The sequence below is a fragment of the Eubalaena glacialis genome, chromosome 1, assembly GCF_028564815.1.
Source record: "Eubalaena glacialis isolate mEubGla1 chromosome 1, mEubGla1.1.hap2.+ XY, whole genome shotgun sequence".
NCBI lineage: Eukaryota > Metazoa > Chordata > Mammalia > Artiodactyla > Balaenidae > Eubalaena > Eubalaena glacialis.
The window spans coordinates 205,698,997-205,726,254 of NC_083716.1; the positions used below are offsets into that span (position 1 = coordinate 205,698,997).

Consider the following 27,258-nt stretch of genomic DNA (forward strand, 5'->3'; position numbering starts at 1 on the left):
TGACTGCTTTGTGTGTCTTAGCAGATGGCGATTTTCGGGAGTTTACTGGCTTTTGGGTAAGAACAAATTGCCATTGGAAGAAAACAGTAAAAAGAATTAGGTCTTCTTCTTCCTGTCACTCAGGATGCCATAAAACACAACTCATTCCTGTGCCCTGAAAAAAAAACTTGAACAAGGAAACATTGAGGAGGCATTTGAAAAAGTCGATCAAATTGTTGAAGGTAAGTGACTCAGGATGTTTCACAGAATCTTTGTGCAACGTTCTTCTGAAGCAGACATGGAGAACATGTGATTTCCTCTCAGAAAGACCATCTTCTAAAGTCTTGGCATTTTGCCAAAGTTCTCTTCTCTCGCTTCCTTTCAAATTGGCTTATGTGTTGCTCTTGGGGGGTGGGGGTAGGGAGCAATAGAATAAACAGAAGAAAAATTCCTAAGACTTTGATTAGTCAAGGACAGAGTGAAGAACGGAAGCAGACACTTTCAACTTGTTATCCAGAACCGCAGTCTCTGAAACAGATGGCCTCAGTTGTCACAGGACAAATGCCTGATCCATCAGTGCCTTGGTCAGGACAAATCCAGCTGGCCGGTGCACGTCTCACTTGCTTTTGAATTCCCCAACCAGCATACAACTTCAGGCATTTCCCTGTGCTTGCCCTTGAAAGGAGAAATCCATGTTGGAGGACAGGAACATTTTTACATGGAAACACAGCGAGTGCTTGTTATTCCAAAGACAGAGGACAAAGAACTGGACATTTATGTGTCAACACAGGATCCAGCCCACATGCAGGTGAGGTCCAGGATCACCCCCAGCTTCCTAATTGTGTCATGGCCTTCCACCTCCACAGCCTCACAGCTGGCCACCATTTTACCTGCAGAATCTTAGAATCCAAGTATTGGACATCAGCAGAGGAGCTAAGACCCCAGACCCTTTTCTGATGTTTTCTGGTCTTGTCAAGTAAATGAAAGAACTGCCATAGCCATTTTCAGTTTGAGGTGTACATTCATGGGCTTCGTGCTTAAATGTGATTGTGATTGGATGACAACACTTAATTATTTCCGTACTTGATTTTTCCCTAAAATAATCACTACAGGTAACCTTTGGAGTAAACACATCCCTTCATAGCACATTTTGATTTCCCCAGTCATAAAGTGCTCCAGGGTTTAGCTGCAAACATATCTTCTTCTTTAGTAGATTGTCACGTGTTCACTGGCTTTCACCTTGCTGGGACTTTAGGGGTAGGTGTTTGTCTAAGATCCAGGTTCTGACAGGAATCCAGGACAGTTTCCCTTTAGGAAAGTACCATTTTTCTGCTGGAAAGTCTGCTGGAGATTAACAATGTTTATAAATTCAGTAGAGCTCTGAAAGACAGATTCAGACTATCTCAGTTGTTTCTTTCTTTGTTTTTTACTGACAGTAGATGTCGATGAATTTTGCTGTGATGTTTCAGGAAGCAAAAACCTTCTTTACCATTTCACTCTTGTAAACCTTTCCCGTTATCTACCTTTTACAGAAGACAGTGTCCTCTACTTTAAACATCCCATCAACAGAATCACCTGTCATGTAAAACGAGTGGGTGGAGGTTTAGGCGGGAAGGTAGGAGGACCAGCTGTATCGGGGCTACTGCAGCTGTGGGCACTATCACATAAGTGCACCTGGGGACACGGGAGGGCGTAAAATGCACAGAGCTAAGGGCAAATCAGTGGCCTGAGAGTCACTTGGGCTGCTGTCATAACCACCTGAGTGTCCTTGGGCAACTCAGCCTCCTGTCTCTTTTTCTTTATAATTGTAGATAACACCCACCCTCCTAGAGCTATTGGAAAAGTCAAATGCACATAGAACTTTGAATAGGCGAATTTGCTCTATAAAGGAAAGTGGTATTATTAGTTGAACACCTCCAGAGCTGACGCTGCCCCATCCCCGAGCTTCAGGGAAGGTGACCCATTTAGGAGTGGGGCAAGTCACCTGCCCAAGTGGAGTGTCAAGGGGGAAGGCTGCTCCCCCATTTTCCTTCCTACCCTCAGCTGAAGACAGAGTGGGGTGAGGAAAAAAAGGCTCCCACCCTCTCCCTCACTGCTCCTGGGAAGGGCTTGCTCTCCAATGTGTGCTCAATGGACACGTGACATCCTCAAAGAGAGCTCCTGGGCTGACCTCAGCCGGAAGTCTTGCTCCTTCACTGTTCATGCTGTTCATGGCGCTCGCTTTTCTATTCCTCGGTCATTTTTTTTTTTAACATCTTTATTGGAGTATAATTGCTTTACAATGGTTATTCCTCGTTCATTTTTTATGGCTGTTTTTTGTTTTGTTTTGTTACTATGTCAAAGCCCCAGTCAGCCTGCAAATTTCAAAGGTCCTGCTTCCTTTGACAACTTCTATGTAGTTCAAGGGTCCCAAAGCACTCAGATATGTGTCTCATTTTGCAATGACAGGTGGGGAAAAGGTGGAATCTGAAATCCATCCCCAGTTTTTTCCATAATGAAACTCTTTGTATTCACACCCACCAAGGAGTCAGCAAGGGATAATTAATTCATCATATTCCCACCAAGCTTTGTGCATTCAAGACTTCTCAAACATGACTGCACATCAGAATCATCTGGGAGCATTTAAATCCCAGTACCTAGGCTTCCCCATATTGACCCAGGCATCAGTCTATTTTAAAACTTCCCCAGTGATTCCACTGTGCAGCCAAGTGTGGGAACCAGTGCCTTAAGCTACAACACCTGCCATGCCAGAGCAGTGTTCCCAAACTGCGGATACTAAGAGTCTCCTGGGCTCATAGAAATTCTTGCCTCCCCCTCCCAGACCCACTGAATCAGAATCACCAGGGGATGGACGTGGAAACTGTACATTTAACTGATACTCCAGGTGGTCCTCATCATTAAAGAGGACCATAAAACCCTGTGGTAGAGTCGTGGTTTTCAACATGTACCTGAAGACACCTGCATCAGAATCACTGAGGAAAATGCAGATTCTAGGGCTCCTCCCAACCTATCGAATCAGAGTCCTAGTGCTAAGGCTCAGGAACCTGCAGTTCACCAGCACTCCAGATGATTCGTCTGCACTTCAAAGTCTGGGAACCTCTGCCCTAGAGAAACAGAAAGCCTGGACGTCCTCACTACCCAAGGGCCCAACTTAGCTAACATAGTAGCATTCATAGCTGAAAATGAAGATTCCAATCCAGACTTCCTAGGCCGTGTGCTTGGCCTTGTTTTTCCAGTTGTGTTGTTAAGTTTGATTTACCTGTTCACACTCTTTCACCTCTGTAACTAGTGGCGGGGTTATGCAAAATGGATGGATCTAGGTGAGGGTCAAATTGGAAGCCATGAGAACACAAGTTAATTGACATGTGACGTTAATCCCTTTTGGCTAGATCGTCAAACAATGAGTTCTAGAACACAGAGATAATAGTAATTTAGCCATACATCAATTCATATCAGTGCCTAGCATATCATATGCACTCAGTGAATATGTATAAGTGACGGGTGGGTGGTTAAATAAATGGTTGGATATATAGGTGGGAGGGTGGATGGTGGATGGATGGGTAGAAAGGTGGATAGATGGATGGGTGGGTAAATAGTTAAATGAAGGGATGGATAAATAGGTGGGCGGATGGTAGATGGGTGGATGGATGGATGGATGGATGAATGGATGGGTGGGTGGGATGGATGAAGAATCTAAGATTTGTTTCTTTAGAACTGGTCACCCCATTCATCTTGTTCTTGATTGTGAAGATGATATGTTAATAACTGGGAGAAGGCACCTATTATTTGGAAAATAAAGTAAGTATTAAAGATGAAAATATTAAAGTACCTCATTTTATTTGAATGGTTTATCCTTTTCTATTATTTTGATTTTGCTAAATTCTAAAAACAATCATCTTATCACCTACAATATTAAAATGGATGCTGTGTGTTTGAATACTCATAATAACATTTTATGAGGAACTTTTAGTAAATTTGTTGTAAAATTATGAAGAAGCTAAATGATAAAAATAGTTTCCAATAATGATAAAAAAAAAAAACACTATTGAAGGAATGGGATTTATGTTAGTCGTTCCTCAAAGACAAAAAACAAAAACTGAAAGAAACTACAGACATTGTTGTACCAAAACTTCTTGACTATAAAAATATTATTTTGCAGTAGAAACTGTTTGGAAACAATTTGACCGTTTTAACTGCAAAATTATTTTTTTACAAATGTTTCCACCAAATGGTTATGAAAGCGCCACAAAAGCTTTTTGCAAATAGGAAAAAAGAATCAACTAACTAGTGAAATAACTTAAATTGTCTCAAACCATGTTCATTGCATTTTTATGCAACTATAGCATAAACACTATTAAAAATAATTGCTGGGACCTGGTTGACAACAATACTACTTTTCAAATTTGTGATTGAGTGTTAGGACAGTTCTAATGTAATGTTTCTATATCAAACATGCTTCATTTGGGAATTGCTTATAGCATACACATAGCTAGATTTTCTATCTGATTTTGTCATTTGGTAATTTTGACAAATACTAGGCTGAAGTTTTCATGAAGAAAGGTTTGCTAAGCAAAATAGTACCATAAATGAGGGAGCAGAGAGATTCTTAAGCTGTTCGATATAAACCTTTCAAGAATTTTGGAATTACCATAAATTCTAAATTTGTACATTTTGCTCCATTTCCTAACTTCTCTGATTTACTATCCAACAGTTCCCTTGGAGTAGATGATAACCATATAGGTAAATGGTTCCATCAGTGTATTTATCCCTGATTTCAGAAAGGCAAAGGGACCAAGGCCAATTCTTTTTTGGTAGAACTACACTAGGGAGTGGGAATTTTTCTTTTCAACCTGGGCTGTGCAGACAAAATGATCCAGGTGGGCGGGAGGGGAGTGGCAACTTGAGAAAAATGCAAGCTGCCCGGTAGTAACAGCAGCACGAGCTCACATTTGTTACATGCTTCATCAGCGACAAAGTGCTTCACTAGCTCAGTAAGATGAGAGCAGTCATTCCCATGTCCATTCCCCGACCTCAGAGACTTTCCTGTAAAAAGATGCACTGTGATTCATTCCAATGCACCCTGGAATCCCAGAGACTTTTCTGCATTTGGGAATTGCTTATAGCATACACATAGCTAGATTTTCTATCTGATTTTGTCATTTGGTAATTTATGGCATTAAATTAGAAGGAAAACCAGTAAATTAGACTAAATTAGAAGGAAAACCAGTAAAAAGTGAAGGAAAATCTTCCAAGAACAAGGAAGAAGAGGGTAGCAATTATATGCTGGGAGACAAGCAAGAACTTTAGAATTCCATACTGACTGTGAAGCCAGAAAATTACACGTTGAAAGGAAAGGGCTCAGCAAAATTCAGGTCAGAGGGGGTCTTTGTCAGCCAAGCACTGAAAAACAAGAGAATGTCCAGATGTGGTCCACCACAGAGCAAACGGGGGTGGTCTGTCTTCAGTCCTACCCGTGGAGGAGCTGGGCTGCAGCTCAAGCTTAGCATTAAATTCTAAACATATCGTAAAATGTCCATCATCTGGTGACAGGTGGGATTCATGAACAACGGGTGAATCAAAGCTCTAGACATTGAGTGCTTCATTAATGGATGGTGCACGCTGGATGACTCGGAGCAGGTATGTGCATCAGAATGCAGAATTTCTTTCTTTTTTTTTGTTTTATTTATTTATTTATTTTGGCTGCGTTGGGTCTTCGTTGCTGTGCATGGGCTTTCTCTAGTTGTGGCGAGCAGGGACTATTCTTCATTGCGGTGCGTGGGCTTCTCATTGTGGTGGCTTCTCTTGTTGTGGAGCACGGGCTCTAGGCACGCGGGTTTTGGTAGTTGTAGCACGCGGGCTCAGTAGTTGTGGCTCGCAGGCTCTAGAGCACAGGCTCAGTAGTTGTGGCACATGGGCTTAGTTGCTCCGCGGCATGCGGGATCTTCCTGGACCAGGGCTCGAACCCGTGTCCCCTGCATTGGCAGGCAGATTCTTAACCACTGTGCCACCAGGGAAACCCCAGAATTTCTATATGAGTCTTTGTGGAGCACTTTCTTCAAGTACTTACATAGTTCCACAAGCGGTTCAACTCTGTACTTGACTTTTAGAGAAAAGAAAAAGAAAATGTTGTCCAGTATTATGTGACTATCTCCTTTTACTTTAGGTAATAGAATTTCTTATACTGAAGCTGAAAAATGCATATATAAAATCCCCAACCTCAGGTTCCAGGGCCATGCGTGCCTGACAAATTTACCATCTGACATGGCCTTTCGCGGATTTGGCTTCCCACAAGGAACCCTGGTAACAGACTCTTGCATCACAGCTGTGGCAGCCAAATGTGGCCTTCCGCCAGAAAAGGTAAGGTTGTAATCAAAGTCATAACCAAGGTTGCTGAAGAATCAGATGAGGTGCGAACCAGCCACCCAAAGAAACACCCCAGAAGAACCGCACAAATTAGCCCTGGCTCAGAATTCAAGATAAATTAGGGGCTACCTAAAAGAACTCACCTCTGCCTATCGGTCTCCTTCCTTATGCAACGATTTCTCTTTTTCTTTCTTTTTTTAATTTGTGCGAAAGGAATTACTCTTTTTAAAATTCAAACCATACTGAAGTTATTAAAGTAAAAAGTGAACATCCTTTCATCCCCCGTCCATATTGGTTGAGGGTAACCATTGTTAACAGTTCCATATTTATTGTTCTAGCCCTTTCTCTATGTTTACCCACCCATCTGTATTCATACACAATTACATAAATGCTGACATATGATGCAGATGTGCACATATGTGCTTATTTACCAAAATGAGACCATAATAAACACATAATTCTGCACCTACTTTTTCTACTTAATATGCCATGGCCATCTTCCCATGTCAGTAAAATGATCTACTTCACTCATTTTCATGACTGAATACTTCTGTGTAATATGAATGTACCATAATTTATTTAGCCACTCCACTATTGATACACATTCAGGTTGTTACCCATTTTTTGCTATTAAAATGGTATTGGTACAGAGGTACCAAGGTTGTATCTTTGCTCTATTGTGCATATCTGTAGGATAAACTTACAGAAGTGGAATTGCTTGTGTACTTGAAAACTTTTGAGAGGTATTGCCAAAAGAATGCCCTCCAAAAATATTATTTTATGCAAGATCCTAGAAGGTACACAGTATGTACGATATGCCAGACCAAAGAGAGGCAACCACTGGCACCTGAGATAATTGTTGATAACACTCTTCCACTCCTCACACATTCCAAGCAAATCCCAGCCTGCTTTTTCCAATTCTATCCCCTGTTTTCCCAGTATAGACCCTCTGCTCCAGCAAAGACTCTCCATGTCTTCGAACCCCTTTGTCCTTAAATTCAACAGGGAGGACCACCAGGTCTGTGAATTGTGATTGTTGGGGTACTTCCTACACACAGGGGAACACCTAAATATTGAACAAGGAAGACGGTAGATATCCTAAGAGAAGTCACGTAAAGTGTTCTACGGGTACAAAGGAGAAAAACATCACATTGGCTTGGGGGAGGGGAGTCAAGCAGAACTTTCTGGAGAAGATGGCACTGGGGTAGACCTTGAAGAATAATAGCACAGGGAATGGAAAGGTAATCTGGGCCAGTGGAACACTTGAACAATGAGAGGCAGCCTCTTTGTGGCTCAGTTTCTTTATCTACAAAATGAGGACAATATGACTCACCTCACAGAGTTTCCGCAAGAATTAAATGAATTTGTTAATATTTGGTTTCATAAACTAGGTAGTAGTATGCCAGTGTAACTGCTGATAATCCTAATTCCTTTATTGTCATCAGAGTGGCTGGGGATGATGAAAAACCCTGAGCATATCTCAGCGGGCTCCCCTTCTTCTTTGTCAGATGTTGCAAGTTTCTAGGACATGACACACCTATATTTAAATACATTTTTAAAAGGATTTGACCACACATTCCAAAGGCAACTGGAAGGCTTAGAGAAGATCTGCTATTTGTCACTAGCTGCAGTGCTCTTCCTCTCTAGCAAAACAAGTCTTCAGTTATGACAATAAATCCTTGCTTTCATATCCTGTCTACCAACACTGCTCCCCCCTTTGAACCTTGTAGGAAAAAAAGGAAAATCTGCCCCCTTCAGCCCCTCCATCCCACTGCCCTTCAAAGATCAGTTACTACCTCTATCTTCCACTTCCAGGAGGGAGAGACCCCAATTGGTGCATTGAAGAAGACAGGAGAAATACCACCCTCCCAATTATTTCTGCAAAAACACATGCTGTTCAAAGAAAAAGAAGAAAGACCCTGTCTTCTCCCCACTGAAGTTTACGCTTTAGTGGGGAGGCTTTACAAGTCTCTATTTTGCAATCATTTTCTGTCTTATCATAACTATTGACTCAATTTCCCACCCACTTCAGATTAGGGAGAAAAACATATACAGAACAGTTGATAAAACCATCTACAAACAAGCATTCAACCCTGAAACCCTGATAAGATGTTGGAATGAATGTCTGGACAAGTCTTCCTTTCACAACAGAAGAATGCAATAAGAAGAATTCACTAAGAAGAATTACTGGAAGAAGAGAGACATTGCTATGATCCCCATGAAGTTTTAAGTCAGATTTGCTGCAACAACATATCATCAGGTAAGTCTTGTATGTGTGGGAAGTAACCCTCGTTCAGACACACTCCGGCTCTCCGACTTGGGAAGAATGTCACATTTCCCAGGGTACTGAGCCCCTCCCCCAGCACCTGGGAGAAGTGTACAGAACTCTCCTGAACAGTCCCCCATCTGCAAGCACTTTCAACACAGCGCAGTAGAAAAACACCTCAATGGCAGAAAACGGCATCAGCAAGCATGAGATCCACAGAAGCAAAACTGCCATGATGGAGCGTTGACCCCTACTGAACCCCCGCTGTTCCAAAAGGGGACAGGAGCCCACGAGGCCCATGGTGCCATGCTTTCTGAGCTTGGAGGTCTCACGGCTTGGGCAAGAATGGGCTTCGCCTGCTCTGTGCCCCAGACCCTGCAGCACTCTTCCATGCCCCTAAGTCTGAGGCGGAGAAGTCATTCCATCTTGCCGTTGACAGGCTGGCTGTTCTCCTAGCCACCTCTCCTGGGAATCTGTGTCAATTCTGCGGGGGTGGAATGGGGGTGGGAGGGTCCAAAAATCCTCCCAGGTAGATTTGTGAAAGAAGAGGCAAGTCATTCAGAGGCCCATCCAGAAGGGAGGAGGAAGGGCGGCATAGGGATGGGAACTTTGAACAGCACAAAGACTGGTACAGACGAGTTTCCCAGCAATCCCAATGGGTCATATACAGGAAGGATGTCAGAAAACTGGGAAAGGCTGCTGCCTCCCCATTGCTGTCCACCAAAAGCAGAAACTCAGCAACTGGAAAATCTTACATGCATTAGATCTAGATCTAAATCTAAAATCCAAATCTGAAAGTGCATTAGATCTCCCTTGTGCATATCACTGAAAGCATTCTTCCACTTATACTCAGCTACTGGCAGCCAGCACACACACATACACACACACACACACACACACACACACACCACAAAAGCTGCCCTGTCAAAGGGAATCCCTCTTAGGGAATAAAGCAGTTGCCCCAAATCCCTAATCAACTGGAGCCAGATGGACCTGAGAAATCCTTGGCCCTGCCACTTATTAGCTGTGTGATACTAAGCAGGTTATTCAAGCTCTCCGAGCCACAGCTTCCCCAATTATAAAATGAGAATAATCCTTTCTCCTAGGACTGACGAGGATTCAATGAGATGCTGAATGTAGGATTTGGCAGCGTTCCTGGAATGCTGTGTGCTATCCAGGGCAGCCCTAAGCCCCTCCACAGGAGATCTCAGACACATCTCTCAGGGCTGTGGCTCCTCTGGTGGGTAGGACTCCCTGGACTCCTGGATCACATTCCTGTTTGGGTCCAGAGTGCCCATTTTATAAAGAGACACAAGGAGGTTAACCGTCACGTCTACAAGTCTGGACTGAATCAACAGCCGGGGTATAAGAGATCCTGGATAGCTGCCAGTGTGGTTTTCCTCTCTGACACCAAGTGCTGTCTGTCCTCCACCAATTCCCCAACACAAACTGGGTGTCCAACAATTCAGTTCCGGCACTAACTACCCAGAGTTGGCGCAGAACCCACAGATCAAGGACTGAGTCCTATAGGATGGTCCCCACTTCAGATGCCAGTGCAAACAGGGTACCCATTCTACCTACACTTCTGCCCAGACAAATACAAATTCAGGGGTTTCCACTACCCACCCTCAGGTTTGATAATGCCATAGAACAGCTCACAGAACTCAGGAAAGCACTTTACTATGATTATTACCAGTTTATTACAAAGGCTACAACCCAAGAATAGCCAAATGGAAGAGATGCACAGGGCAAGGGATGGGAGAAGGGGAGCCGAGCTTCCAATGCCCTCTTCATCCAGGCATGCTGCCTCCAGCTTGTGGATGTGTTCACCAACCCAGAAGCTCCCAGAACCTTGTCACTTGGGGCGGGGGGGTGGGGGGGCGGGGGTTGACAATGGACTTCATTACATAGGTGTCGTTGATTACATTATTGACCATTGGTGATTGAATTGCTCTCCCCTCCCTGGAGACTGGGAGATAGGGCTGAAAGATGGCACCCTCTGACCATGTACTTTGTTGTTCTAGTAATGAGCACCCATCCTGAAGTAATCTAGGCTCCCTCCATGAACCATCCCATTAACATACAGAAGACAGTAAATTCCAAGAGTTTTGGGAGTTCTGTGCCAAGAACCAGGGCCAAAGACCACATCTTTTTTGGGTTTTATTATTTTTTTATTGACGTATGGTTGCTGCACAATATTATGTAAGTTACAGGTATACAATGTAGTGATTCACAATTTTAAAGGTTATAATCCATTTTTAGTTACTATAAAATATTGGCTATATTCCCCATATTGTATAATATATCCTTGTGCCACATATTTACTTTTTATTATACCACATCTCCCCTCACTTGCATGGCCACCTTTCACCTAAACCATAGCCTACTCTCTACCATCATCCATGGGAGACAGCTTCTCATCTTGCTCCAAAAAAAAAAAAAATCTTTAAATCAAGCGCTGACTTTGTCTCCATTTGAAAGGCCTCCAGCTTCCCCACAGAGTTCTAAATTGACACACCCAAGAATCATCTGGCTGGGAGTTGAAGTGTGTTATTCCAGGTCAGCCAATGACTCACAAAGCTGGAACACCTACTCTCCAAATTTGGTATGAGAAGTACTCTCCTCAGAGGAAGCCGAAGGCCCACAGTGAATAAATACTATTATTAGCACCTACAAGCCTTGATGCCCCGGAGTGTCTCCAAGCCACCCAGGGCTTCCGGGCATCTCCAGACACGAATAAAGTCCCAATTCCTTCTCCTCCTCCTGGAAAGAAAAATACCACAGTTCCATTTGTCCAATTCAACAAACATGTATTTAGTGTCACTGTGATTCAGACCTGCTCAAAGTTCTCTGCAGGACTCAGAGATGAACAAGACCAGGGGCCCCTCCTCTGAGAGACTCACAGGAGAGCCTGTCACCCCAGTATTTGTTTCCTATGGCTGCTGTAACAAAGTACCACAAGCTTGGTGGCTTAAAACAACAGATTTATTCTCTCACAGTTCTGGAGGCTAGAAGTTCAAACTACAGGTGTCAGCAAGGCCATGTTCCTTCTGAAGTCTCCTGGGAAGAATACTTCCTTGCCTCTTCCAGCTTATGGTGGCCTCCATCTTCACGTGACTTTCTTATAAGGACGCTAGCCAATGTCCTCGTGGGCCCGCCCTAATTCACGATGACCTCATCTTAACTAATTACACCTGCAAAGACTCCATTTCCAAATAAAGTTACATTCTGAGGTTCTAGGTGGACATGAATTTGGGGTGTAGGAGGGGACACTATTCAACCCAGTACACCCCTGTAAGAGGAAGTGCAGAGGAAGGGGTCGTTGATCCTTCCCAGAGGGGAATGAGAAGCATGCAAGGAAATTTTCACAGACTAGAGACTGGGGGTGTGGGTCTGAAGGCTGGGGAGCAGGCCAGGAAGAGAGAACAGCATCAGCAAGAGCACAGGTCAGGAAGGAGCAGCTGTCAGACCAGACTTGGAAGCAAGGAGGGAAAAGACAGGGATGAATCTGGGAAAGTTCAAGAGACCAAATCCCAAAGGGCCTCGTATTGTGGTAAGGAGCCGGGCTTTCCCTTACAGACAATGGGGAGTTTTCACCCACCTTGCCCAGTGGTGAACCCTTCTTCCCTCCATGATTCCATTCAGTGGTCATTTGGGGGAACGCTTCCCGGGCTCCCCAGAAGCAGCTGGATCTGTTCTCCCAGGGCCCCTTCTGCCACATCCATTATCTCACAGAACATTCCACACAATAATGACTTGCTCTCCAGCCTGTTCCCCCCACTATGCTGTGAGCTATTTGAGGAAGAATCACGTCTTATTCCCCTTTCCATGTCGAGCTGAGCACAGGTTGCCACATAACCTGTGCAAGCACTTACAAATGTTTCAGGAGCTGGTTGAGTGGTCAGCCAGAGAATTTAAGCAGAGGAATGACTTTCAAATAGTTGGAACCAATACGCACAACTCCCGAGGTATCCAAAGGGGCTCCTACTGAAACCAGTTTCCTAAGTAGGAATATTCTTTATAGGCAACTTTAGCACAAAATAGAGCTAAGCTTCAGAATCCTACCAGGAAAGCTTGCCTGTCTGCCCCTCCCCGCTCCATGCAACTGGTGTTGCACCACCTCATTTCTGACACTGAACCTCCCTAAACGCTGACTTGTACTAAGCTGTGCCCTCCGGGTTGTTTCTCTAGGCAGCTGCACTGGTTCATATCTACACCGATGGGTCCATATTGGTCACACATGGAGTCAACGAACTGGGACAAGGTATTCACACCAAAATGCTACAGGTGAGAGAAATAAAATTCATCTCTCTATACATTGTTGACATGACAGACATTTGGCACTAATTTTAGAGTCAGTGATGACTCCCTGTATGCAAACCCTAAGATCTTGACTATTTAGTTGAAAAACTTCTTACATATGAAATAGAATGGCTGAGGTGGTGGAAATCCTCCACGTGTGCAGATACTCCTGGAGCTTGGCCCAGGTTTATGGACGGAGATGGTTCTTAGTGAAAACACCATTGATGTGTCCCCAGAGCACTGTGGTGGGTACACCGTGCAGGCTTACCTAGAGTAGGGGTTTCTCAACTTTCTATTTTGAGACCAGTATGTATAATTTTTAAAGTTTGGACAATAATGTCAGGTGGCTAATGTATTGTTTTGAGAAGCAAGGACAAGTATTTCATCAACTGTCATCATTCTATAATTTTTAAAGGATATATTAACACACACACATATACCCAAAGTAGGAAGATATAATCCCAGGATAAAAAAAAGAATAATCCTTTAAATTGAATAAATGTAACTTTATGACTAATTTACTAGTAATTTACTAATTACTAATTTACTAATTGTTATAGGGGACATCTGCAGGTTTTGACTATCCAGCCCCTTAACTCCTTTGGAATACCCCTCCCACATTCCATATAGTTCTGAAGGACTCCTCAATTCTGGTACCTTTTAACCTCATCCCCCTCCTGGCCCCAATGCCTGCCACAGATATATAGGCACAGGACCCTGGTCTGGCCAATCATAGTTCCTGAACCCTGCTGGCTGCAGGGATTGGTCCAGGAAGAAGACACATGGCCAAGCAAGGCCAATCAACGTCCTTTCCTGGAACTGATGTGTAGATGTTAGGAGAAAGGAACTATTTTTCCCTTGTGGTAGTTTAGCTACTATGCTATAGGCCAGTGGTTGTCAGAAGCAATTCTGTGCCATGGATGAAATCTGTCTACTGTTGAAAATGACATGGCCATCGTAGAAAGAAAAGCAAATATGAGAGAATGTGGGAGAATCCAGATGAGACCACAAAGCCCCTAGATACAGATATATGTGATACTAGCTCCTCCATCCTTCCCAGTTATGTGGACCAATAAATTCCTTTTGGATTTTCATCACCAAGAATTCATCAAATTGTCCTTTTTTTTTCTCATTTTGCATCTTTCTGGAGAAACTTAATCACTGAACCGTATTAGTCTGAAGATTGGCAAGTATGAACAGGTACATACCTGCAGACATCTAGAGAAAGTGTTTTTGCAAAAACTAAAACACAGTATCGGCCAAAACAGTGCTTTTTTCTTTTCCTTCCTTCTCTCCCTTTCTTTCTTTTTCATTTTTTCTTGATTAAATATCTTAATTTACACATGTGTCTGCTAGAGAAACGGAAGGAAAAGCACAGAAAAGGAAAACGTGAATAGCACATACTAGAGGAGTATAAGCAAGTGGGAACAAATAGAAGAAAAGAGGGAGGAAGCTAAAATTAAGGTGGGAATGAGGGCAAGAGAGAAGATAGGCCCTCAGGGTCCTTCAAAGTTCATCTGATAACCAATACCAACAGACTTAAGACCAAACTGAGTCAGTCAATCTAATCTCTGTCTCTCTTCCTGCCACTGCCACTAAGTAAATGGGAATAATCTCAACTTGGCCTATTCTCTACACATGTAAAATTTAGAAAAAAGGAAATCCTTAACATCCTAAATGCACTAAATTTGAATAGAAGAACTGCTGTGGGATATTACCAAGAAAACACTTTAAAAATTAGCATGAGGCCCTACTAAAAAGTAGTTTTAATTCTTAAAAGACACATTATTTTAGGCTTTAAAGGATATTGTGGATGTAATAAAAATAGTAATTTTTTAATTAAGAAAAATAATGACTCAAGTCTTCATAGAAGTCCTTACCAGACTTGAAATTATTTCTTTTTCTCATAGGTGGCCAGCCGTGAATCAAAAATACCCATGTCGTACATGCACATCTGTGAAACAAGTACAGCCATGGTACCTAATACAATTGCTACAGCAGCATCCATCGGCTCAGATGTCAATGGCAGAGCCGTGCAGGTGCTTCCTCCTGTCTGTCTTTCCCTGGGTGCTTTCTCTACATCTCTGGTTTTCTGAGCTGGATATAGTCACAGTGGTTGGCTTCAGAGAAGTTATCTGTGTCACTGAACATAGGCTTGGGATCACCAGAATGCCAGGAGATGCTGTTAGTTGGAGTAGGCTAAACTGAGGTGACAAATAGACCCAGAATATAATGGCTCCAACACAACAAAAGTTCTTTCTTGCACACAGTCCAGAGGGAATATTCAGTCATTCGAGCACCCAGAGTGTGATGGCAATTCCTTCATCTTCAACACATGGCTTTCAAGGTTGCCCTAAGCATCATCACTTGGGTGATCTGAAGGGAAAGAACATGGAGGCCAGACTTGGGAGGCATGCAAGTCACTTCCCCTCATCATCCATTAGCAGAACCAGTCTCAGGCCATGTCCAACAACAGGGGAGGCTGGGGAAATGTAGAGCAGTGGGAAACCATGGCCCAGCTACTATGGAAGAAGGGGAGAATGGATTTTGGTGAACAAATTTTCTGTGTCCCTGGGAGACACAGAACAAAGAAATCTGGGTACCAAGTAATGCAGACCTGTGCAAGTTTCCCTTGACACAAACAAGTTCTTTCAGGCAGGTAGGCAGACAGAACCCCAGCCAGGTAGGTATGGTGCAATTAAAGTGTCTGCATTAGTAGAGTTCTACCAGAGTACTCATCCTTTTTCTTTGTACTTATTTTTCTAACTAATGTAAAAAAAGACTGCTAAATTTTCACTAGTTCAAAATAGAACCATGACTTCATATTCCTAATTCAAAGATCTGACTGCATGTACTTTTGAAGTAATATCTATTTGTCATGTTTCTGTTATAAACTGTCCACTTTTTCCACTGGGACATTCTTGGGAGGCATACAGCCTCACTCCCAGGACACTGCACTTATGCTACCAAGAGGAACCACTTTCAAATCCATCTTATCTTTGTGGAGACACCTCCTAGGGGCTCAAAAAACAGACTGTTTTTGCTCAGAACAAGGTGGGAAACCTCAAATTCATGAGATCCAATTTTAGGTAGAATCAAACACAAAATAGGAACTGCTCTGTGTGTATGGAAGTTGTCAGCCCAAACTAGGCATTAATCCATCTTCTAGGGTTTGGGGTTTCTATATCAAGGATCATAAACTTTGTGGATCTAGGTTATTACAGAAACAAATTTAATTATTTTCTCACTTCACACTCAAAGCCAAGGCTTTCACTGCAGTAGTTTGATGACAGATGGATGAACAGACAAAAGACTGGACAGACAGTTGAACAATATTTCAGACCCAGAGGGATACTGGCATGTCATTGTTACAGACTAAAGAGCACAAATTTGAATGAAAATAGGATGTTTTGTTCCATAGATCTTAATGGCTGGAAAATACGAAAGAAGGTATAAATCCAAAATGTAGAAAAAAAAAAGAAGGAATTAAGAACATGAATATTCTTAGAAAGGGGATCTGAGAGTAGAAATTCAGCTGAGCCCATAGTTTCACAGGAAGTGAGTGAGGAAGGGAAAACACCCTCTATAACTGATACTCTCCTCATGACCAGGGGCTGTGCTGGTATCGTCTCTGCATTCCCAATGTCTCAGTATCAGGCACCCCAAAAGCATTCACTGACCTGATCAATTGTCAACTGATATTCTTTCAAATCCTAACCACCATGCTCTTCTCTAATGAGGATTCACTTCTTTACTCCTTCAAGAATGCTTGTCAGATTCTTCTGAAACACCTTGAGTCCATCATTAAGAAAAATCCAGAAGGTACCTGCAAAGACTGGGTAAGTGTTACACTCTGTCTGTTACTACAAATGAGAAAGCAATCCAAACCTGTGCTGACAGCGCTGTGGTAGTGCACACACGCACCACGTAGAGTCAGACCTAGGAGTGGATTTCTGTGAAAGGGCAGGATCACCAGGTTGATACAGCTGCTCCATGATGTATCCCAGGTATGAGTGGAGAGAGAGCACAGGGAACCGCATCGCTGAGAGGAGGAACAGAAGTGCATGAAGAATTACCAGAGGCCTTACCTCTTTTCTTTCTTAAATAAGAAAGAAAAGACTGAGCCTTCCTAAGCCATAAAAATGTGATATTTGGGGAGGGAGGAAGAAAACTAAAATGCCTAATTGCTACTGAATATATCTGAAGGGAAAAGACTTGTTTAATCCAACTTTACAATGTCCTATATCTTATTTCATTAGAACAATTATCTCACACTTGCACACACACTTACCAGAGTTCTAACACTTAGAAATGAAGCTCCAAATATCTTGTGAACTAAGCCCCTACATCACAGATGTGCAGCAAGATTCTATTTTACTTGCTTAATTTAGATTTCTGAACTCAATCAGAAGGAAATTGTTAGTGCACTAGCTGAGGAGAAAAAAATATTAGGATGGGTTCTATTATTGGTAACAAAGCACCAGTAACAATTGTCAGATGTCAATTCTGATATACAGAATATTTTCCTTCTCACCTATCAGATGGTATGTTTATTTTATTCTGACTAAATATGCCCATTCTGCACATAGAAACTGCTTTTGAACGAAGAATCAGTCTTTCAGCCACCGGATACTCCAGGTAAAAATTACAATAATGTCTTGACTTGGCTAAGAAATTATGAGGCCATCAAATCACTCTGGGCCTCAGTTCCTTCATTTGTAAAATAAGTTGGGTTTTTTTTTTTTATAAATTTTATTTTTATTTATTTATTATTTTTGGCTGTGTTGGGTCTTTGTTGCTGTGCGCGGGCTTTCTCTAGTTGCAATGAGTGGGTGCTATTCTTTGTTCCGGTGTGCAGGCTTCTTATTGCGGTGGCTTCTCTTGTTGCGGAGCACGGGCTCTAGGTGCGCGGGCTTCAGTAGTGTGACTCATGGGCTCAGTAGTTGTGGCTCGTGGGCTCTAGAGCGCAGGCTCAGTAGTTGTGGTGCACGGGCTTAGTTGCTCCGCGGCATGTGGGATCTTCCTGGACCAGGGCTCGAACCCGTGTCCCCTGCATTGGCAGGCGGATTCTTAACCACTGCGCCACCAGGGAAGCCTGTAAAATAAGTTTTTATTATGTGATCCTTAAGGTTCCTTCTAGGCCCCCAAATTCCATGACTTTGAATAGGCCTTTGAGCTATGTCCAAAGAAATATTAAATAATAAAAATACCCCTATTTGGTAAAAAAAAAATAAACATGACTTACGGTGTCTAATCGTTATTTACTATTCTTTACTATGAGTAGTAATATCATTAGAAATAAGTTGCAACTCAATTTTACACATCTCCCTCTCTTTACCATAAAACTTTTCTATTTTGATGCTCCTTGCTGGGCAAGAGAGATGGATAGGATGCTTAATTTAGACTTCTGAACTCAGTCAGAAGGAAATTGTTAGTGTATCGGCTGAGAAGAAAAAAATATTAGAATGGGTTCTATTGTTGGTAACAAAGCAAAAGAGATGGAGGGATGGATAGGACGGTCATCACCAGGCATCCTGGGTGCAGTGCCTGGCAGTGGGAGGCCCTCAGTAGATGCACGTTAATTAAATGAAGCACAAAGAGGGGAGCTGATTGTCAAATGCAGGAAGTGTATGACATTAGTTTTACAATCAAATGAAACAAGCCAACAAACCACACACACACACACACACACACACGCACACACGTATAGAAAATCCTCATGAAGAAAGGAGGTAATGGCCAGCCCAGTGCCCTGTACGTAATAAGTTCCAAATTCTTGAGTTCAGTTATCCAAGAAGAGGGCAAATCAGCCCTCTAGCTGGGTCCATCTTCCATTAATAAACACATCGAATTACCGGCCCTTTCTCACCAGCCCTGAATTACCATCAGTCCCCTATGAGTTTGGTTAGCACAATCTAGGGGGTCCCTCTGGGAACCCTAATAAAAATCAATTGAGGTTTTCAACATGCAGATCTAAAAGTCAAACCTTAAACCCTCAAGATGCAGACACCCTGTGAGGTCTGGACCGGAACAGTTTGTTGGCGTCTATCTTTTTGGCATCCTAACTGCAGCACAAAGCATATCCTCTTTAAAAATGGAGGCAAATGTTAATGTTGCTGTAAGGAGCTAGACTGTAAATATGGGTAACTTAAAAGCAGTCACTATGAACATCAATCAAATCAAATGCTGTCATTAAAACTTTGGTAAATTTAAAACAAATCAACATTGTTTGCACCCCCCTCCCAAGCTAAAGGGCTTTATTTCTTCCATCAGGGGCTACAAGGCCTTCATGGACTGGGAGAAAGGAAAAGGAGACCCTTTTTCCTACTATGTCTATGGAGCAGCCTGTTCCGAGGTTGAAACTGACTGCCTGACAGGAACTCACAAGGTAAGTCATTTGACAACTTTCCTCTTAGCAAGTAAAAACAACAACAACAAAATTATGTTTACACTAATAGCCCAATTTCATTATGTAATACTTGTACAATAAGGACAAGATTCTTTCAATTCCATGGGAATGTCTAGAAATTCAGCTTTATCCTGAATTTCCACTCAAAAAGAAGTACAGAAGGAATTGCTCATGACAGCCTAAAATGCATTAAATTTTTTATTCCATTTCAGACAAAATTACTTTCCAAAGTTTTTTTTTTTTTCAAAAAAAGGGTCTATTCCTAAAGGAAGGTCAAGTTATCTATCTGACTAGGTAATTTAGTAAATTTTCTTGAGTAAAAGTTTTGAAAGCACATAGCAATGTGATATCCCCCCAAAGTCAATTATCCCAAAGGTACTACCGGTCCTAAAGAAATAGATTGGGGGAGAGGGGAGGGCAGGTAATTAAAATAATTTTTGTGTTTACTATTTAATTGAGCATCCAAGAAACCCCTTATTGGAGACAGGGAGTCATATTTAACCAAAAACTAATAACTTCCACCATAAAGGATAAACCCCAGGTACCATTCTAGAAACAGAGAGATTACAGAAACCTTAAATAGAATATAGTATAATCCAAAGTATAGGAAATTTACAGGATGGACCGATGACACATCTAAATTCCATACACTAATTATTCTAACATCATCTTGAACCATCTTGCCCCAAAATAGAAATGGTCAGTTCATGTAAAAATGGGAAGGACTTTGCAAATACTGACCTATAAGTTTTATCAAAATGTCTTTTATTGCCCCTTTGTTGGTTAACTTGCCCACTGCTTAAATATTACATAAATAAGATAAAAATACAATAAATGAAGGGATGTCTGGAGAGCAGCTGCCCTCACATTCCACTCAAGTTTATCCTTAGGACACATTAGTTACGTCTCCATTTTCATTCTAGATCATTGTGAAGAAGTAAACTCATGAAATTAGGATCACAGATTACTCACATGATTATTTTAAAACTTGTGTTTCTGGACGTTTTTCACATCCTGGCACACATAGACAATGATAATATTTGCACAGCACACTGTTGCAAACAAGGAAGCCATGTTGGCAGGTGACCAGCCTGGGTACCCTGCCCCGGGACCTCCGAAAGCCTGTGTCCGTATCTTGGCACCCCTGTAACCCATTTGAGGCTCTACACTAGGTGGGAAGCTGTTTTTAGAAATCAACTAGCTGTCTGATCCTCCACCTTAAAGGAGGTGTTGCCAGATTTAGCAAATAAAAATATAGGACTCCCAGTTAAATTTGAATTCCAGATAAACAACAAATAATTTTCTGGTATAAATATGCTCCATGCACTATATGGGACATACTTATTTTATCTGGCAATTCCACCTGAGGGTCCTGGTAGAAATCCCTGAAGAAATGAACCTGATGGAGATCTTCCAGAATTTGGGGTGCCAGAAAAGTTAAGATTTGGTCTTCCCTGTGCCTTCCTTATTATAGCTTAAGGTTCAGTCATTTCAGTATCACTTTGGTCCCTTGAAATAGTTTATTCTTTGAAGAGGCAAAACTTATTTTCTTTTTTTTAAAGGAATTCCTTTATTTTTATTTGTTATTTATTTATTTTTGGCTGTGTTGGGTCTTCGTTTCTGTGCGAGGGCTTTCTCTAGTTGCGGCAAGCGGGGCCCACTCTTCATCGCGGTGCGCGGGCCTCTCACTATCGCAGCCTCTCTTGTTGCGGAGCACAAGCTCCAGATGCGCAGGCTCAGTAGTTGTGGCTCACGGGCCTAGTTGCTCCGCGGCATGTGGGATCTTCCCAGACCAGGGCTCAAACTTGTGTCCCCTGCATTGGCAGGCAGATTCTCAACCACTGCGCCACCAGGGAAGCCCAAAACTTATTTTCAAGAGGAATCAGAGAAATAAAATGACAGGCCTTATTGCTGATGGCTATTTGTGGTTGGTGAACTAAACCATCTGAAGATTCAGCTAGTGCACAGCCATCCCTTCCCATTTTCCATTACCTATAATGCAACATACACCAGGTTTCAAGATGGAAATAAGTTGAAAACTCACTCTGGGGTGTGTCTAATCTCCTGCCCTATCCAGGTTGAGAATGGACGAAGGCTGGTCTCAGTGCGCATAGTAGGTTGTCTGAGAGGCCAATGGTTGAATCAAAAGAGAATTTCCCATTCAAAGGGCTAGAAAGTAGGAGCCCAGGTATTGGGCCTAAACAGTGAATGATGATGTTGGAACAAGCACCGGATGTGGGGGAGAAGGAAAGCCCAGAGATATTCCTGAGATGGACCACAGGCATATAGGGCTTTCTGTGGCTCCTTCACAGCCTGAATGCACATGCCCAGTGACACAACAGAAGGGCCAGATTAGTGTGATTTTTCTCAGGGAAGGAAGTAAATTGGTCTCAACATTCGCCCTTAATACACCCAAGATCTTGCAAATCCCCAAATTCATACAAGCCGCTGTGGCTACATGATTTCCTCAATAAAACGGCAATAATACCACCTACAGTGAACCATTATGAGGACTAGATGAGCTCATGATTATATTAGAACAAATCCAGGCTGAGAATCAGATGAACAATCAGGCTCAATTATTTACTAAGAGACGCTCAAACACACGAACATGCAGTGGGCTTTGGAGTCACTTGAGAGGAATCAAAACCACGAATGCAGAAGACCTTCTAGGGTCATTGACAGTCCTAGCACTAAATTTGAAGAGCTTCGCAGATGTCTTGTCACCTCTAATGTTGATGGGGTTCAATGCAGTGCTAATTAACCAGCCCGAGTCATGGAATAAATTGGGACCATTTGAATAAACCTTAAAATAGTATTTTTAATTCAAGTTCTCATGGTCTGGTAATTTTAACTTTGGCAGAAAATCAGAACAGACATCGTCATGGATGCATGTTGCAGTCTAAATCCGGCCACTGATATTGGGCAGGTAGGTGCTGGCCCACCAAGATGGGTGCCGCTTCCTGAGAGCCATTGTGGGGTAGGTAAAGGCCTTCTAAAAAGCACACGATATCACAGAGCTTGACATTTTCCCCCCTTCAGATTGAAGGTTCATTTATTCAGGGAATGGGCCTTTATACCACTGAAGAGGTGAAATATTCCCCAGAAGGTGTCCTGTACTCTCGAGGCCCAGATGAGTACAAAATTCCAACCATGAGCGATGTCCCAGAGGAGTTTAATGTCTCCATGTTGCCATCATCACAAACCCCACTAACCATCTATTCATCCAAGGTAAGCATCCAAACCTACTACTGCGCAATGTGATGGATCAGGTAGCTTGGTAAATGAAAGCAGGTGGACGAAATACAAGATAAAGGTCAACGGTTATCAGGACCCAATCCCGATAAACTGTTACAATTTGGAGATGAATCACCTAGAGAAAAGTGAGATTCAGAGAAGATAAATGATCTGTCCAATGGCAATCCTGGGATTTTATTTATTAATATTCTTTTTCACTGAAAACTCTAAAATTCAGCAAGAAGCTTTGATTTGATAGAATAACATTTTCACTTAAGACATTCTTACTTAAGAACCTGAAGACTGAAATATTAAATGGGATTGAAGGCACGATGCTACTGAAATCTTAGAAAGCAGAGGCAGCATGGACAGAATCCCGGACTGAGAGCTCAGAAGACCTGGATTCCTGCCCAGCTCTACCAATTCCCTATGATGTTAAGCAAACCACTCACCTCTGAGGGGCCCAGAGTCCTCAGTCATACTGAGAAATGGATCTAAAGCAGCGTTTCTCAACTGGGGGAGGGGGGATATTTGGCTCCCACGGGGAACATCTAGCAGATGTCTGGAGACATTTCTGGTTGTCACAACTGGGGGGAAAGATTACTACTAGCGGGTAGAGGCCAGGGATGCTGCTAAACAGCCTTCGATGCACCAGACGGTCCCCAACAAGAAATTATCTGGCCCAAAATGTCAATACTGCCAGGAAACAAAGACACCAACCCTGAGTAATTGCTAAAATAGTGAAATTGCGAATTAAAGGTCAGAATTTTTTTGCACTGCTGTATGCAGATTATGTGAAAACTACCCTTGGAGTAGAAACTTCATTTAGGTTTGAGATGCATTGTTAAATTTTTCTTTAAAATCCTTTGGGTGACTTCTTACTAGGGGTAGCAAATTGATAGCTTTTTAAAAATGAGTTCACATATATCTGCTGGAATTTTACCATGTCCAAACTGGATCCCACTTTCAGCCCAGAAACTGCCTCTGGGCATATGGTAATGAGGGTGAGGGTATGGGGGTGGGGCACAAATTTGAAAGGAAAAACAATCAGCAACACCTTTGGATCCTCGCTGGGCTGGAAATCACTCAAAAGGGAAAAGGCAAAAGGAAGCTCAGAGCCCAGCTTTCAGTTCGTCGAGAGTAATAAGCAGGCCCTGGAGTCCCTGTGTTTGTGGCCAGTCACTTATAGGCAGGCATTCGGGAAAACCATGAGTTTGCAGGTGCCTTCATGGAGTGTACTGTGTAATAATAAGAGGAACCTACCAGGTACCAGGCACTGTGCTAGGTGCTTTTGCACTTCCTGAACCTCATGACACCCTGTAAAGTAGGTATCATTGCCTAAATTTCACTGATAAAGGAACAGGGCCTCAGAGAGGTGATCTCACCCAGAGAAACACAAGGAGTAAGGGCCAGGATACAGACTCCATCTCTCTAGCTCAAGGGTTGCAAATTGGGGGCCCACTGGTAGAATCTAGCTTGCAGTGTTTTCAAAGGTCAGGGAATCTTACATTAAAATACGAATTTCTAAATTCTCTTGAAAAATTGGATGTTCTGGTAATTTGGACTACATTCCTGAAAAACAACAATTAGCTAGAGCTGAAGAACAGCTGCCCCTTTAGACAGGCCACAGAGTTATCACTACTACACCATAATTCCCACTATTCCTTATTGTTCTTCATCTACCCACATCATTCATTTACATTACCTTACTGTTCCTTACAGATGCTAAGCCTGCAACTCATCATCTGGTACCAAAGTGTGTACTCTTTCTTCTAGAGTACCTTGCCTCCCCTGACCCTGGAGTCATAATGCGGCTCATGAAGTTGTCCAGTTCAGTCCACTGAATGTGCTTTTTAAAATAGGGTATCGTCCCCTCACCCAACACACACACACACACACACACACACACACACACACACCCCTTTCCTATAGAACAAAGATTTAACCCACACAGGATTTTTGAAAAGGGAAGTTCAGGCAATACTAGGATTTTTGAGTACTCAAGCTTCATTCAGTCAGTAAGTTAGTCAACAAATAATTATTGGAAATTATTGTGTGCAAGACACTGTGCTAGGAGTTGGGGATACAATGGTGAAAAAGATCTGTCCCTCACCTACAGTGGCTTGTGGTTTAGTAATAGAAGCTTCTAAAACAAATGTGTTTTTTTGCAGCGTCTGGGAGTGTCTGGGATGTTCCTGGGGTCATCGGTGTTCTTCACCATCACTGATGCTGTGGCTTAGCTCACAGAGAAGGAGACATAGCTGAGGACTTCACAGTGAAGAGCCCAGCGACCCCAGAATGGGTTCGAATGGCCTGTGCAGATAGGTTCACAGAGATGGTATGGAATTACTGTTTATTTTCCTAAAAGGTGATTTTTCTACTTCCTGCTCCTTAGACCACTCAGGTAAATTTAAAAGCTAATGTGTGTCTAATCAAATTATAAGAGCACATTATAAGATAGAAGCTAATCAAAGTACAAGATGATAAAAATAAATCACACAAATACCTTTAGTATATGTCGTAATTTTAACTTTATAAAAAGCATTTCCCCATCTGTTATGTAATTTGATCATCTGGGCAATCCTGTAGTAGGATAATTTATGGTGCCTCAAAAACTAATAGCTAAATGTGAAATAACTGACTGATTTCACAAAACCGTTCTAAGTATTCCCTCCCTCTGTCCTACCTAATCTATCCAATTCTTCAACAAAAACAAACACAAAAAATAACCCAGATCATGGAGAAGTATTTGATAATGCCACTTTCCATGTTTCCTATACAAATATAGAGTACACACAGTCTGTCCTTCATTTAGGAAACATGTGATCTCATGACCCACTGCTGCTTTTCTACTTCATTCCATTTCATGACAGTGCCTCCCAGCCCGGGGGCGAGGACTCAGGAGCCACCTGCTAGATACACATGCACACAGCAATGCCAACCTGCTGACCGTGGCAGACATGCAGCATTGGGTAGGTCACTGAGTCCACCCTGTGTGGATTTCTTCATAGCTTCCTAATATCAACAATAACGGTAGTTTGCATTGACTGAGCACTGCACTACATATTTTACAGATTATCTCATTACTCATTCCTACAACTCTATCAGGTAACTATGATGATTTTCTTCATTTTACTATTGAGGAAACGAAGGTATAGTAATTTACCCAAGGTCAAGATTCAAGCCCAGACCGTCTGGCTCCAGTAGAAGTATATTGCCTCCTAGAGAGAAAAGAATTGAGTCTCTACTTCTTAAAAGAAATGTGTATTTTCATATCTATATTAAAAGAAGCCCAAATACTTAACTGACCTCTTCAAAACAGCCAGCCGTAGAGTGAAAGAATAAAGTGACCCAGGATTTAGGAATATTGCTTAAAGGAATATGTCATAATTACTCATTTCCTTCCCCTACATGATCCAGTCCTCTTCCCATCTCCAGATCTGACTCAGCATTTCTTGGACTCCAATAATACTGACCACCCTGGATTTTTCTCTGTCCCCTCAGGCTGACGCTCAGCTGATTGCACTGACCACAGAAAGAATTCCAATCACCTGCCTTGGGCCAGTCCCTCCTCAGATGGCCAAGACCAGGGAATCAGCCCTCCTCCACTCCGGGAGCTCCTTCTCTGGGCTGATGTTGGCCTGGAGAGCCATGTCTGCCTATTCCCAGCAGCACCAGTGACATGATAACTGCAGAATCGTGTGATCTTCACCCCAAAAGCACAAGCACTTCTGACCTTTAAACAAAAGTTCTTGATCGTCTTTGGCAGTAATAAATATCCTTTTCTGGAATGGGGCAGGTTAGGGAACCCAAAAAACACAACACAACAGAAAGATACTTCTAATCTTCCTTTCTTGCCTGGGCTCAACATTTTCAGTCCTCAATTGTCCCTGCTTTCAGAAAATTAATTCCTTTGTTTCCAAGATTTCAGGCCATTTTTCATAGTCCAACGGTCTGGCAAAGTCACTCTGTCACATGCGACGGTAAGAAGTGAATTGCTTTGATTTCATTCACTGTTTGAAACTCAGCCTATCGGCTACCTGGTCCATGTAATGAGTGAGGCCATATTTTCTCCCCAGACTGATGGTTTCTTGATAAGATTAACTAAATGTCTTCATGGATATAAATCATCTGCTAATTTGTACACCCACCAATCAAATGCTCAGAGTCAATGTGAGAGTAATCTACCATTTTCTAAAATACTCATAAATGGATGCATGGCCTCTAAATATCACCTCTTATGTTATAATCTATATTTCATATTATAAACCTCATTTTTGTAACAAGTATTTTTTATCTTCATAAAAGTCACACATGTCCATTTTGGAAAAATTAGAAAATGCTGAAAAGAATAAGATGAAAGTTAAAATCACCCATAATCCCACTCACCAGAAATAGCCATAACCATTTTTGGTGATATATATATACACATATATACACACACACACATAAACACATTTTTAACCATATTTTAATTCTTACAGGTTTATATGTACAAAATATCTTATTTATGTATTCATTTTACAAAATTGGGATATCCCTGACATAAATGTTTAAAAAGATTTGAACAGTTTAATTGGGAGTTACTCAGCTGAGCCTTCATCCACAGGAAGTCTGGATTGAGAAGATAATTTTCCCATGCAATATCACTCAAAAATATAGTTGCTTAAACCCAAAAAGAAAATACCTGGCCAAAGTTGTT

The 27,258-nt window shown here is 42.2% G+C and overlaps 1 pseudogene; it reads left to right on the forward strand.

Annotated features, from left to right (window-relative positions):
• LOC133091839 (aldehyde oxidase 2-like) overlaps positions 1–26,237 on the forward strand; it is a 61,162-nt pseudogene extending 34,925 nt beyond the window's left edge.
• Positions 26,238–27,258: the final 1,021 nt, after the last annotated feature.